General features: G+C 45.9%; 1 pseudogene; it reads right to left on the bottom strand.

The window, feature by feature from the left end:
• Positions 1–702: 702 nt before the first annotated feature.
• On the bottom strand, positions 703–1064 carry LOC129647841 (40S ribosomal protein S25-like; annotated as a pseudogene).
• Positions 1065–12652: the final 11588 nt, after the last annotated feature.

Here is a 12652-nt window from a genome sequence, read left to right as displayed (position 1 = left end):
GAATGAGGTGTCCAGGGCTTGTGCTGTGAGACCAGCCCTCCTCCTCCATCTTTTCTCCTTGGAGAAACCTCCCATCTCTGAGACCCTAGTCCCAAGCGGCAGGTCTTGTGGCCGCGTTTTTCCCTGACCTTGAGCTCCCAGCACAGTTGTCATCTGAGATCTATTTAAACTGCCTTTTGGCTCTGCAGACAAGAGCTGAGTTGGACAAAAGGCATCCACTTTGGCTTCCAGACCCACGGAATCTTCTGGCCCCATCAGTAATCAGATTCATCTTCTTTATCAGCTGATGAGTGAGCAAAGGCAAGGGTTTAGTCTCTGTGGCTTGTAGGTCTTGGGACGTTGGGGAAGACCTCACAGGACAGCCCCTCTAACCTGAGAGCTGATGAGGGTCACGGCTTCTGTGAGGCCCACGCTGGAGACGGTTCTTCCTCCCCTTACTTTGCTGGCAGGCCATGTGGGCAGCCGTGTGACCCAGGCTCCGACTGGGGCCTGGGTGTGTCCTACTGGGCACATCGCTTCATCTGTTTGTCTGCATTTTCTCATCTGTGAGGAGGCGATGATGTGTGTATTCTACTTACTCCCGCAGGGGCTCTGGGAAAACCAGCATGAGACAAGTACGTGTTGACGAGTGGGAATGCTTTTTTTTTTTTTTTTAATTTAATAAAGTTTTAATTTTCAAAATGTACAGCTGGTGGGGCCTGTTTATGCGTCTTTACCAGCAGCTGAGGCGTTTCCGCCCTTGGTGTTTCTGGTGTAAATCACTTGAGCTCTGTGCGTTGAAGCCAATTTAATAAGTCCTTTACTAAGGGGTTTCTGAAGGGCTGCCCTGGCCAGGGAGCCACGAATCTTGTCTCTGAGAGACGACAGCTGGAGTTACAGCTTCTTTACAGAGTTTGTCGTATGTCGCTTTGTCAAACTAGACTAGGTTATTAAGCTTGTCCTGAACTCTGCCTTTGGGACCACTTCTTCTTTTTGGCTTCACCCCCAGATTTGTTCACCGGATCCTTGCCTTTCTTGGCTGACATTCTGGCATCTTTCTTCTTCTTGTCATCCTTGGGTGGCATAGCGAAGTTGGAAGAGGGAAATGCTTTTAATATAAGTAAACATGAATGAAGTTGCCATTGGCTACGGGGTTGTGAATGAGACCCCAAAGTGATCATCTGAGGGTTTCTACCTGGAGGAAAGGGCTTCACAGAAATGTATTGAATGCTCACTATCAGGTTATTGGTAAACACCAGTGAGATCTTGGTGCAGAGCCATTACGAACAAATGGCCCACTTGTGTATCATATTTGGCCTATAGTATATTTATGTTCTGTTCTTTAGCCTATGTAAGGTATTATGCCTTGATAGAAGGCAGACTTTTCTGTGGACCATACACAATAAAGAGTTGACATAGCTCTGGTCCTTGGTGGAAATTCAGGTACATTCTCATTTCTTCATGAATATTAATTAAATAAACTTGGAGTAAATTACTATCAGCTGGATTGCTGTGAAGACCTGTGCAGAAGGATGAATGAACCCTGGTACCATCGTGGGGCTGGGTTATGAGCAGTGGTATCCTCCCCACCCCCAACCTCTTTCCTTCAAGGATGTCCAGGTGAGGAACCATTCACTCTTTGTAAGCATGCTTTTCTTTTTGTTTTTAATTCAACAAATATTTACTGAGTGCCCACCATCTGCCAGACACTGTTTTTTTTTTTTTTAGATGCTGTTTTAAAAAATAGCTTTATTGATGTAAAATTGAATACAATAAACTGCCTGTATTTAAGGTGTACAATTTGGCAACTTTTGACACATGTATATGCTTGTGAAACCACAACCATGATCAAGTTACAAACATGTCCATAATTCCCCAAAGTTTCTTTGTGGCCCTTTGCAATTCTTCTCTGTTGCTCCTCTTCCCCTGCAGTCACTGATCCACTTTATATCTCCATGGGTTAGTTTGAATTTCCTAGAACTTTATATAAATAGAATAATCAATCATATATACTCTTGTCTGGCTTCTTTCATTTTGTATACTTATCTTGGGATTCATCCATGGTATAGTGCATAGCAATAATTCATTCCTGGTAATTTCTAGTAGTATGGCATCGTATGGATATACCATAGTTTGCTTATCCATTCACCTGTTGAAGGGTTGTTTCAAGTTTTTGTCTATTACAAATAAAGCTGATATTAAAATCCATGTACGAGTCTTTGTATGGACACGTGCTTTTATTTCTCTTGGGTAAATACCCAAAAGTGAAATGGCTGGATCACTGGGTAGATAATATTGAATTTTTAAAGAAATGCCTAACTGCTTTCCAAAGTGCTTGTCCTGTTTTACAATCCCACTAGCACTTTAGGGGAATTCTAGTTTCTCCACATCCTCATCAACACTTGATATGGTCAATCTTTTAAATTTTAGCCATTGAATAGTTGTTCATTGTGTTGAAATATATACTGAGACATATTAAAATTTTAACAGTCCATTTGAGCAAAAATAAATTTGGGTAGCATCAAATGGGAAGTGCTTAAGAGTGCTCCAACAACAGAAGTTCAAGAGAGATTTTCACAGAAGCCAAAGCAAGAAAATATTGATTGGCTATTGTTTAAAGGCTAATTGGCTGCTTTTGATTGCTTGTTCTTTAGTGTTTGGATTTTGTAACCTTGAGGCATTTCCAGGGTTAGATTTTGATTTTCTTACATAGGCTGCTAGGACATTGCTGCTGCTGCTGCTGCTAAGTCTTTTCAGTCGTGTCCGACTCTGTGCAACCCCAGAGATGGCAGCCCACCAGGCTGCCCCATCCTGGGATTCTCCAGGCAAGAACACTGGAGTGGGTTGCCATTTCCTTCTCCAATGCATGAAAGTGAAAAGTGAAATTGAAGTCGCTCAGTCATGTCCGACTTTTAGAGACCCTGCAGACTGCAGCCTACCAGACTCCTCTGTCCATGGGATTTTCCAGGTAAGAGTACTGGAGTGGGGTGCCATTGCCTTCTCCTGCTAGGACATCAGAGCTCCTGAATCTAATGGACTCTTTCCCTTCAATAGCAGACCATATTTCCCATATATTAATAACAGATGGTATGTCATTGTGGTTTTAATTTGTACTTTAATTTGCACACCAGTGACTAATGATACTGACCTTCTTTTCTTGTCTTTGTTTGCTTGTTAGTCATCCATGTATCTTCTCCAGGGGGAGGTGTCTGTTCAAACCTTTTGTCCACTTTGTTGAGTTGTTAATTTTCTTATTATTTAGTCTTGAGAGTTCTCGATATAAATCTGTATTGAAATTGTTAGACAGTAAATAACTACAAATGTTTTCTCTCAGTGTGTGGCTTATCTTTTTATCTTGATTTTGAAGGATGTTTTTAACTCTGATGAAGCCCAGTTTATCAATTTGTGCTTTTATTGTTTGCACTTTTGCTATTGTGTTTAAGAAATGATAAAATTTTTCTTCTATATTTTCTCTATCTATGGTTCTACATATTTGTTTTCTATAGGTCTGTAATTCATTTTGAGTTAATCTTTTTTATCTGACATGATGTACTGTCCCTGATGCTCCCCATGCCTTTGGGAGATTCGTTTCCAATCTGGTTTTATTTACCTTCTTCCTGATGGATTTTCTTAAACATTTCTTCCTATATACATCTGATAGTAATGGATTCTTCTAGCTTTTTATGCTCGAAAACATCTTTTTTCATCCATTCTTTGAAGAGAGATTTTCACTAAGTATAGAATTCTAGTTTTCTCTTTCAATACTTTGAAGATGTTGTTCTACTGCCTTCTCATGTGACTTATTTTGGATAAGACATCTGCTCACATCTTGATCTTTGTTCCTTTGTTTATAATATGCCTATTTTTTTCTCTTACTGCTTTTAAGATTATCTCGTTATCACTGGTTTTTGAGCAATTTAATTCTATGATGTGATTCGCTTCACCTTTCTTTTGCTTTACATTTTTTGGGTTTCCTGGTTTTGTAGTTTTCACTAAATTTGGAAAAACTTCAGCCAGTATTTTTCAAAATTTTTTCTGTCCTCTCCCCCCACCCCCAAATTCTGTGACTGCAATTGACGTGTATCAGGCTGTTGGAATGTGCCCTGTAACTCACTAGTGCTCTGGCCATTTTTCTAAAACTCTGTTTTCTCTCTGTGTGTCCTTTTGGGTAGCTCTTACTGCTATGTTGTCAAGTTTACTAGCTGACTTCCCATATATACTCACTAGTGTATTTTTCATCTCAGACATTTTAGTTTTCACCTTTAGAAGTTTGATTTGAGTCTTTTAAATACCTTGCATGTCTCCACTGAACTTTTTGAACATACAGAATACAGCTGTAATAACTGCTTCAATTCTAGCATCTGTGTCAGTTCCAGATTGGTTTTGGTAAATTGATCTCATTATGGGAAACATTTTTCTGCTCTTTTGAAAGGGAGTGTAGAAGTCACCTCAATAATTTCTTCATTGGAGTCTTTGAACCAATGGATTAGATGTCGGATTCTAGTAGTCAGAGTGTTGAATTAAGCCTGTGGATGTATTTTGTTTGTGCACAGTGTTTAAAAACTGATCTCACATGTTTCTTACACTTAAAAACCGTGAGACCTTCTGCAAAACTATGGATTCCTTTAAAATAATCAGGGTATCTTGCAGGATGATTGCCAGTCCTGCTGGGAACAAACAGATGGAGAGTGGCACCCTTTTTAGATGGTGGGGAGGTTTCGATAACCCCTCCTATTTATATCCCCTAACTGTAGGCATTATCATTTGGGTAGTAGTTGTCTCACATCAGTTTTTCAGAAGCAGTTCCTGAGATGAGTATTAGTTCACAAGTGATTTATTAACAAAGGGCTCCTGGCAAAAGAGAGGGAATGGTGCATGCAGAACAGAGGAGAAGAAGGAGTCAAGCAAGGAAAAAATTTCAGGCAAAGATATGTGGGAGAGAATTTAGCTTGATCCCTCTGAGGAATGAGGGAGTGAGATATAGGCCTCGGAGTTTGTCTCAAATAGCAGTAAGGGACCCAAACTTTCAGAGGGCCTCAAAATTAGCCAAATAGTGCCCCTCACACCTGGCAAGGTGGGAAAAACGGGAAGGGCAGTAGGGTTGGACATCTGCATCACCAGTCCCATGCTCTTCCAGCTGTGCCAAGGAGGCTGTGCAGCCACCTGGGAGTCTCCAGTGGTCCTAGCTATGATGAGGACCAGAGAGGATGCTGTGCTCATGGGATCAAAACCATGATAGAGACTGAAACTCCTTCATCTTGATGATGCAACAGCTTCCTCATCTCCAAGTTGGGAAGATGAATTAAGATCACTTGTGGAGACTCATTATATAGATGAAGAAACTTGGGTGCAACGATGGGTGGCGATTTACCTAAGGACTGCTGTCTCCTCTTGTTGGAGATGCTAGCTGATGTCACTTCACACGTTTTCTTACTTTGAGGAGACATCACCCAGATTTAGTAACGCTGTGGTTTCAGGAGTCTCTAGGGAGGGGAACCTAGTAGTCTCTCATTCATTCATTCACTCACTCACTCATCATTCATTCACTCACTCACTCATCATTCATTCATAAACATTCATCCAGTCCTTTCACTTCATGGCAAATAGATGGGAAAAAGTGGAAACAGTGACAGATTTTATTTTCTTGGGCTTCAAGATCTCTGTGGATTTTGACTGAAACCACGAAATTTAAAGACGCTTACTCCTTGGAAGAAAAGCTATGACAAACCTAGATAGCATATTAAAGAGCAGAGACATAATTTTGCCAACAAAGGTCCATATAGTCAAAGCTATGGCTTTCTAGTAGTCATGTGTGGATGTGAGAGTTGGACCATAAAGAAAGCTGAGCACTGAAGAATTGATGCTTTGGAACTGTGGTGTTGGAGAAGACTCTTGAGAGTAACTTGGACTGCAAGGAGATCAAACCTGTCAATCCTAAAGGAAATCAGTCCTGAATATTCATTGGAAGGACTGATGCTGAAGCTGAAACTCCAATACTTTGGTCACCTAGTGTGAAGAACTGACTCACTGGGAAAGACCCTGGTGCTGGGAAAGATGGAAGGCAGGAAGAGAAGGGGGTGACATAAGATGAGATGGTTGGATGGCATCACTGACTCAATGGGCATGAATTTGAGCAAACTCCAGGAAATGGTGAAGGACAGGAAAGCCTGGCATGCTGCACTCCATGGGGTCGCAAAGAGTTGGACATGACTTAGTGGCTGAACAGTAACAATTCTGATGAGCAGTGTGAAGGAGTGTAGTTTGAGCTGTTTATATTAATAAAATATTGCTGCTCTGCTCTCCCTGACTCACTTCTCCCACTTCTCAGGAGGAAATCATGCAGTCTGCTATTGTTGCTCTAAATTCTTTCAAATGCCACAGCTGGAATATTCAAATCTATTGTCCTTCCATCTGTGCCTGGGGAGAAAGTTCTGAGCCTTAAGTGATGGGTCTGGAAGCGCCAAGTTTAGGCCCCATAGCCCGCCCTCTGGTTCTCTCTGCATTGCTTCTCTGTCTCTTTCCGCTGTGTGAGCTAAAGTCACAAAGGCAGGAGACTGGGGTCTGACCACTGCCTGTCACTTGTGCTGAGGATAGGGTGAGCAGAGGGAAATACAGGAACAAGAAAGACTTTTGCCAGGCCGCTCCAACCTTCCCACAGCCTTGGAGATAAGTGTAAATAACAGATCTCCCTTTTGGGACCCAGAACTCTGAAGGAATGGGCTGGATGGGGACCACAGGGAGAGACTGAGGGTGGGGTGGGGCAGGCAGGAGAGAGAGAAGATGCAGCTGATGGTGGGGGCGGGGAGCGGGCTGATGCTCTGGTCTTTGTCCAACTTTGCTGCTGTGAGCTGAGAACTGGAGGAGAGGTAGAGGGAGGGGAGAGGAAGGGAGGAAGGGAGGAGAGAGAACGGAGACAAAGAGAGCAGGAAAGAGAGAGAGAAAGGCAGTGGAGGGGGAGAAAGAGACCAAGAGAAAGAGAAACAGAAAGCGCGTGCATGGGGCAGGGAAGATGCTGCCGAGGGGGTGCCCTGGTTTGGAAATTCTAGGGGTGTTGCAGTACTGGAGTGTGGTGAAAGTGCCTCAGGGTCTCAAGAAGTTGACGGTAGGCTTGTGCCAGGCCATAATAACAGCCTCTTGGTGGCTCTAACCCACTCTGGCCTCTCAACTCCCAGGAACACTAAATTCACACAGGCGCAAAACGCAGCCCTGCTCCAGTGCACCCAGCCTAATAGCTACTGTTGTTTGTGCTGCACCCACAAGCATCATGGGCAATTACGAAAGTTGTCCGTTGTGAGCCTGGGCTGCCATTTAAGGGCGGGAGCCTGGAGCCTGGAGCCCTTATGGGACACAAATGAGCGGGCGAGGAGTACTGTTTCCCAGGAGAGGGACCCCTGCCATCAGCTGGCAGATCCCCAAGAAGGCAGGCAAAGTCTGCTGTGGGTTTGCGGGAAGGGAAGAGGAGATGAGGGGACGAGGGGCCCTGCTTGTGTGAAGGACACGTGCACGCACACAGGCACACTTTTTCACAGGCTGGTGTGCACTAGCACATACCCACAGGCACTCCCACCCGGAACACAGACCTACAGGCGTGTCAGCGGAAATATGTATGGGGTGTGTGCATACTTGCATGTACTCTCATGCACACACATGCACAATTGCTTCACTCACATGCCACCAGCAAATGCACACACTCAGGGGCTCACATGGGCATTTGTACCAAGTTCGCATGTTCTGGATACATTTATTGACCCAAATCCACACTCACACATGACAGGCACTCTTGTAGACACAAATGTATGCTCCTATGCACATGTGTAAAAGTATGGACACACTTAGGCTCATATCCTCATGTACACACGGACATATCCTCATCTTTTCATCCCAAATCCTAAAGCAAGGCAGCTCTGAAGACCTTTAAAATATGCACACTCAATCTCTACACTTCTTTCATGGCCATGAAAAAGAATGGACTTGGGGACTGGGGCTGATGCATTTGTCAGGTGGAGGAGAGAAAAGAGTTGGGAAAGGAAATTCTTTTCTTTGTTCTGCTTTGAGCCACGGCCAGTGTCCTTTAGGAGCTGAAAAATAATTTTTGGTGGACAGCTTTCCAGGAGCCCACCACCAGCCACTTGACCCTGTTGCCACTGAAGCCATGTTGATGAATTTTAGACTCTCTGGGAAGCAAATTTCCAAATATCCTTGATGCCATGAAAACAGAGCGGACACCTATGACTTTCCCAAAGTGTCTCTTTATCCATAGCCTGCCCAGAGGAGGGGACCAGATTGGATGAGCAGAGGGCCATGTACTGTGACTTGGCGAATTTGATTTTCTCATTGTTGAAATAGAGTTTAGAAATGTTTTCATCCTTTTCTGAGGTTTAGGGTTTCTCCCTCTCTCTGCCTCCCTCACCCCTATTTCCCGCACTGTTATTAGGGAAAGAAAATTGGAGACCGTGTCCATTTGGAGAACATCTCCCAGAATAATTGTGCCGTGACACACGGGGAGCGCAAAAAGAAAACAGGAAACCCAGCTGCAAGGGCTTGTTTGAAACTGGCAAACTTTGTAGCAAAGTTTTCAGCCAGAAAGTCCACAGATGGCAGCCGTTGCCCACAATACCACTTCCCTCCATGTCTGGTTGAGAATGGGGCCTGCCATTGGCCTGGTTCAACTCCCGTGGTGGGAATGGTGACCTTCCCCGTCAGACCCCAAGAACAAGTTCAGTGCATTTGTGTTCGCTACACGTGGCACGTTCTGGAAACCAGCAGCCTCTGACCACCCTCCCATTGCTGTGGTCCATGGATCCAGGGTTCTGTTGGAAACCTGCCAGGGACATTTGTTTTGGAGGCTTTTTGACAGTTTAGATTTGGGTCAGAAGTGACTTCAAGAAGCCTAATTGACTTAAATATTTTCATTGTATTTTGAGTACCCTCCTCACTTTGATCTTTTGGTTTCTCTTAACTGACAATAAAATGGGCTAGAAAGACCAGAATATTTGAGCGCTGGGTGCTCAGAGTTCCTGGTGAGTTGACATTATGCTACTGAAGGATGCTGTTTTGTACAACCCTGGAGGGTTATTATGGGGTCCATCAGTTTACATTTTTAGCATAGGAAGACATCCCCAAACTTAGTGACTTAACCATTTATTTAGCTCATAATTCTGAGGATATGAGATTTGGACTGGGCTCATCAGGGCAGTTCTACTGATCCAGAACAGCTGGGCTAATCTCACTGGTGTGCCCGTGGTCAGCCAGCAGGTTGGCTGTGGCCTGGCTGGTCTAGGAAGGTCCAAGCTGGGATGACTCAGTTCTCCTCCTTGCGTCAGGTCATCTTGAAGCATGCTACCCTGATCTCATCCTCATCGTGTTGACAGGGTTCTGAGAGAAAGAGAGTAGACGTAGGCAAGACCCCCTGAAGTCTAGGCTGCAGTCTAGGTATGGCATAACTTTCGCTGCGTTCTATTGGTCAAAGCAAGTCATAAGAAAATCCTGCAAAGTAACATATGAAGGGCACAGAAGCAGGAGTCTAGGATGATAGCCTTTTTTGCAGTCTACCACAGAGGGTACGGATTCTGACTTGACATTCAGAAACACTTTCTGAAGGAGCTGGAGCTGTTCTGTGGTGGGCCTACTCTAGAGGAGGGACTACCTCTCATATGACCAGAATGGGACCAGGTAGCCGCTAAAAGCCCTGAAATTCCAAGTGTTTATTTACTAGGGACTTATCTTCAACAACCCAGAGTAGAATATTTTCATAACCTGAGAATCAGGAGAACTAGAATAATTTCCCAAATCCCTGATAATCCCAATCTTGACCTCATCCCCCCATCTCCATCCCTTCCCTCCTATTAAGGCTGATCAGATTCTTCTCTTTCCCTTTCACTCATACTTATGCCCTCCAGTCCCATCCCCTGCCTGGGCTCTGTTTGGTCAGGGGTTAGGGCCCAGAAGAGAATGGATAAAGCATGCTCCCAAAGACCAAGTTGCTGGACTCCAAATTTACGCTGTGGTCTCTAAAGAATATGTATTGGAGAGAGGAAAGGAAACAGCATGTACATTTTTTTTTTAAAATCACACGTGCAGAGAGTGGAAAATAAAAGAAACCAACAACCCAACTCGAAGTCAGTTCTAAAGGAGGGTGATGTGAACTTGAGCTCTGGAACTGGAGCCAAGACAGGAAGTGGGCTTGGCCTACATGAGGGGCATATGCCACATGGAAAACCACCCTGGGCCCAGGCTTCCCATCTTCCTAATTCCCTTCAGCCTCCAGCCCCTCCTGACCCTGGGAACAATGCAGCTCTGTGCTGAAGGCTTTCCAGCCCCAGCAGCCGAGACTGTGCCTTTTGTGATGGCCTGGGAGAGGAAGAATGGAGAAGCTGGTTTGGACGTCTGCGCGTGTGAATCACTCACGTCACATGGCCGGGCCGGCTGTAGCAACTCCTTGGGGCCACCCCAGGGCACACGGGGAGCGTGGCCTGAGCCCACGCCTGGAGGCTGCCGAGCCAGCTGCAGGATGCCCTGCTCTGAACCGAATAATCAGGGAGAGGATGGAGAATGGGCTGGGGGTGGGGGAGGTCTGGCTAAGCAAGGCCACTGATGACATCGGTGGCACCGTGTGGGCTCTGGGCCCCCGGATCTCTCCCTCCAACTCCCAGGTCACTTTCAGGTCTGTGTCTGATGATTTTGAGTCACTGAAGGTCTGGTTCATCCCTGCAGCCTGCAGGGCTGGTTCCTTGATTCAGGCAGATCAGGACTCCCTCCACAGGGCTACTTTCTCCATGGACTGGAGTAGGTCTGGAGTATGGAGAAACCACCGCACTCGGCAGCAGAGAGGACACCGTGAGTCAGGGGCTGCTCTGTTTCCCAGAACTGTCTGGATTCTGGCTTCAAAATGAGAAACGCCCAGGCCTCCTGCCTGCTGGCTCCTCAGAGTGCTGATGGGAGAACGCTGAGCATCAGGACGGGTGGAAGACTCAGGCCAGCGGAACAGATTGCTGAGAGTTAGGTAGGGCAGGTCTCTGTCCCTGCTTCAACTTGGAGGGGGCTTGCTTGCACAGCATGGAGGCAGGGGAATGGATTCCATGACCCTGCACGCTATCAATTAATTTTGCCTGCCCCAGCCCAGCCTGGGTACCTCTCCCTGGTGTCCTGCAGAGGGCAGTGTGGTACCGCAGGCAGGACTCTGCTGCCTCATCAACTTTTCTTTCCGCTCCACTGCCCTCCTAATCTTTTCAAATCAAAGCTGCTTAGACACACACAACCTGAGCCCTGCTTGCATGACATGATTTAGCCTGGTGTACTGGGCTCCCTGGACTGAGAGAACCCCCACTCCCCTAACCCGGACCCTGCCTCAGGCCTTGGCTTAGCTCAGAGGATACCTAACTCTTGCCCAATCCTAAAGGTGGCTGCGCAGACGAGCAGAATTTGTATGTACCTAGAACTTCATGGTTTTTTGAGACAAATTCTTGTAGGTTCCTTACAGTAGTTCTGAGAGGCATGTTGTGTGTTAGTCACTCAGTCGTACCCGACTCTTTGCAACCCCATGGACTGCAACCTACCACGCTCCTCTGTCCATGGAATTTTCCAGGCAAGGATACTGGAGTGGTTTGCCATTTCCTTCTCTAGGGGATCTTCCCAACCCAGGGATCAAACCTGGGTCTCCTGCACTGCAGGCAGATTCTTTACCAACTGAGCTACCAGGAAGCCCTGAGAGGTGTTTTGGGGAGGGTGCCCATTTAATACAAGAGAACTGAGCCCCAAAGAGAGGTGAAGTGACAGCCCTGAGTGGTTCAACTGGAAAGAGGCCAAGTCAAGTAGTGACACTGTCTCCTAATGCTTGGTCCACTGCCCACTCCACCCTTCCCTGGTGGCCCTGAAATTAAACCAGAACCACCTCTACACCCCGAGGACCTCCTCCCTCTTTGTGGTTGTATTTTCTCCAGAGAGAGTCGTGAAGATACCTCCACTTTTCTAGATTCCCATGCTACTCTCGAGTTGAATGTATCATCTTGGACAAGTCACTTTACTTTCCTGGGACTTGCTTTTTCCAATAGGAAAATGAAGCTTTTGGATCAGATGGTCTGTCTTTAAGGTGGCTTGGAATTTTGACTCTTGGTGGTTTTATGTTTGGGCTGTGTTGTTGATTACAGGTTAGTTAAGTGAAAGGAAGAATAGAACTTTGAAGGTTGAGGTGGGAGGAGTCACTATGTGAATTCAAATTGTGAGTTTGACCAAACTCATGAGAACAAATGCTTGTTTCCATTTGGTGGGTGCAACCTTTGCCTCTTAGGGCTTAGGAGAGTCAGAACCTCAAGCTAACAAGTGACACAGACAACGGTGTCAGTGAACATGAACATGGGTCAGAGACTGAGTCCAGGGGAACCCCACACTCAGAAGCTCACTGGGAGATGCTGGTGGAGGCAGCCTGTCCCCCCAGGGGTCTTGTTTTTTCTGGGCAGTCTCTCCAGCAGCCATTTGCAGTCCCAGCAGTTTTGAGGAAGTGCGAGCTACTTCTGTGGCTGCCCTAGGAGATCTGCTCTTTTCCAGGAGGTGGACATCCGACAAAGAGGCAGACTCTTCAAGGCACACCCAGGGTCAAACCTGGAGTGTGTGATATGAGGGAGAGTGGAAGGACAGAGCCTTCAGGTCAGAATTCCTTTATAACGTCACCAGCTGC

The sequence above is a fragment of the Bubalus kerabau genome, chromosome 3 (assembly GCF_029407905.1).
Source record: "Bubalus kerabau isolate K-KA32 ecotype Philippines breed swamp buffalo chromosome 3, PCC_UOA_SB_1v2, whole genome shotgun sequence".
Taxonomy (NCBI): Eukaryota; Metazoa; Chordata; class Mammalia; order Artiodactyla; family Bovidae; genus Bubalus; species Bubalus kerabau.
Note: the sequence above shows the minus strand (reverse complement) of the source record. Positions and strands in the feature narration are given on the sequence as shown.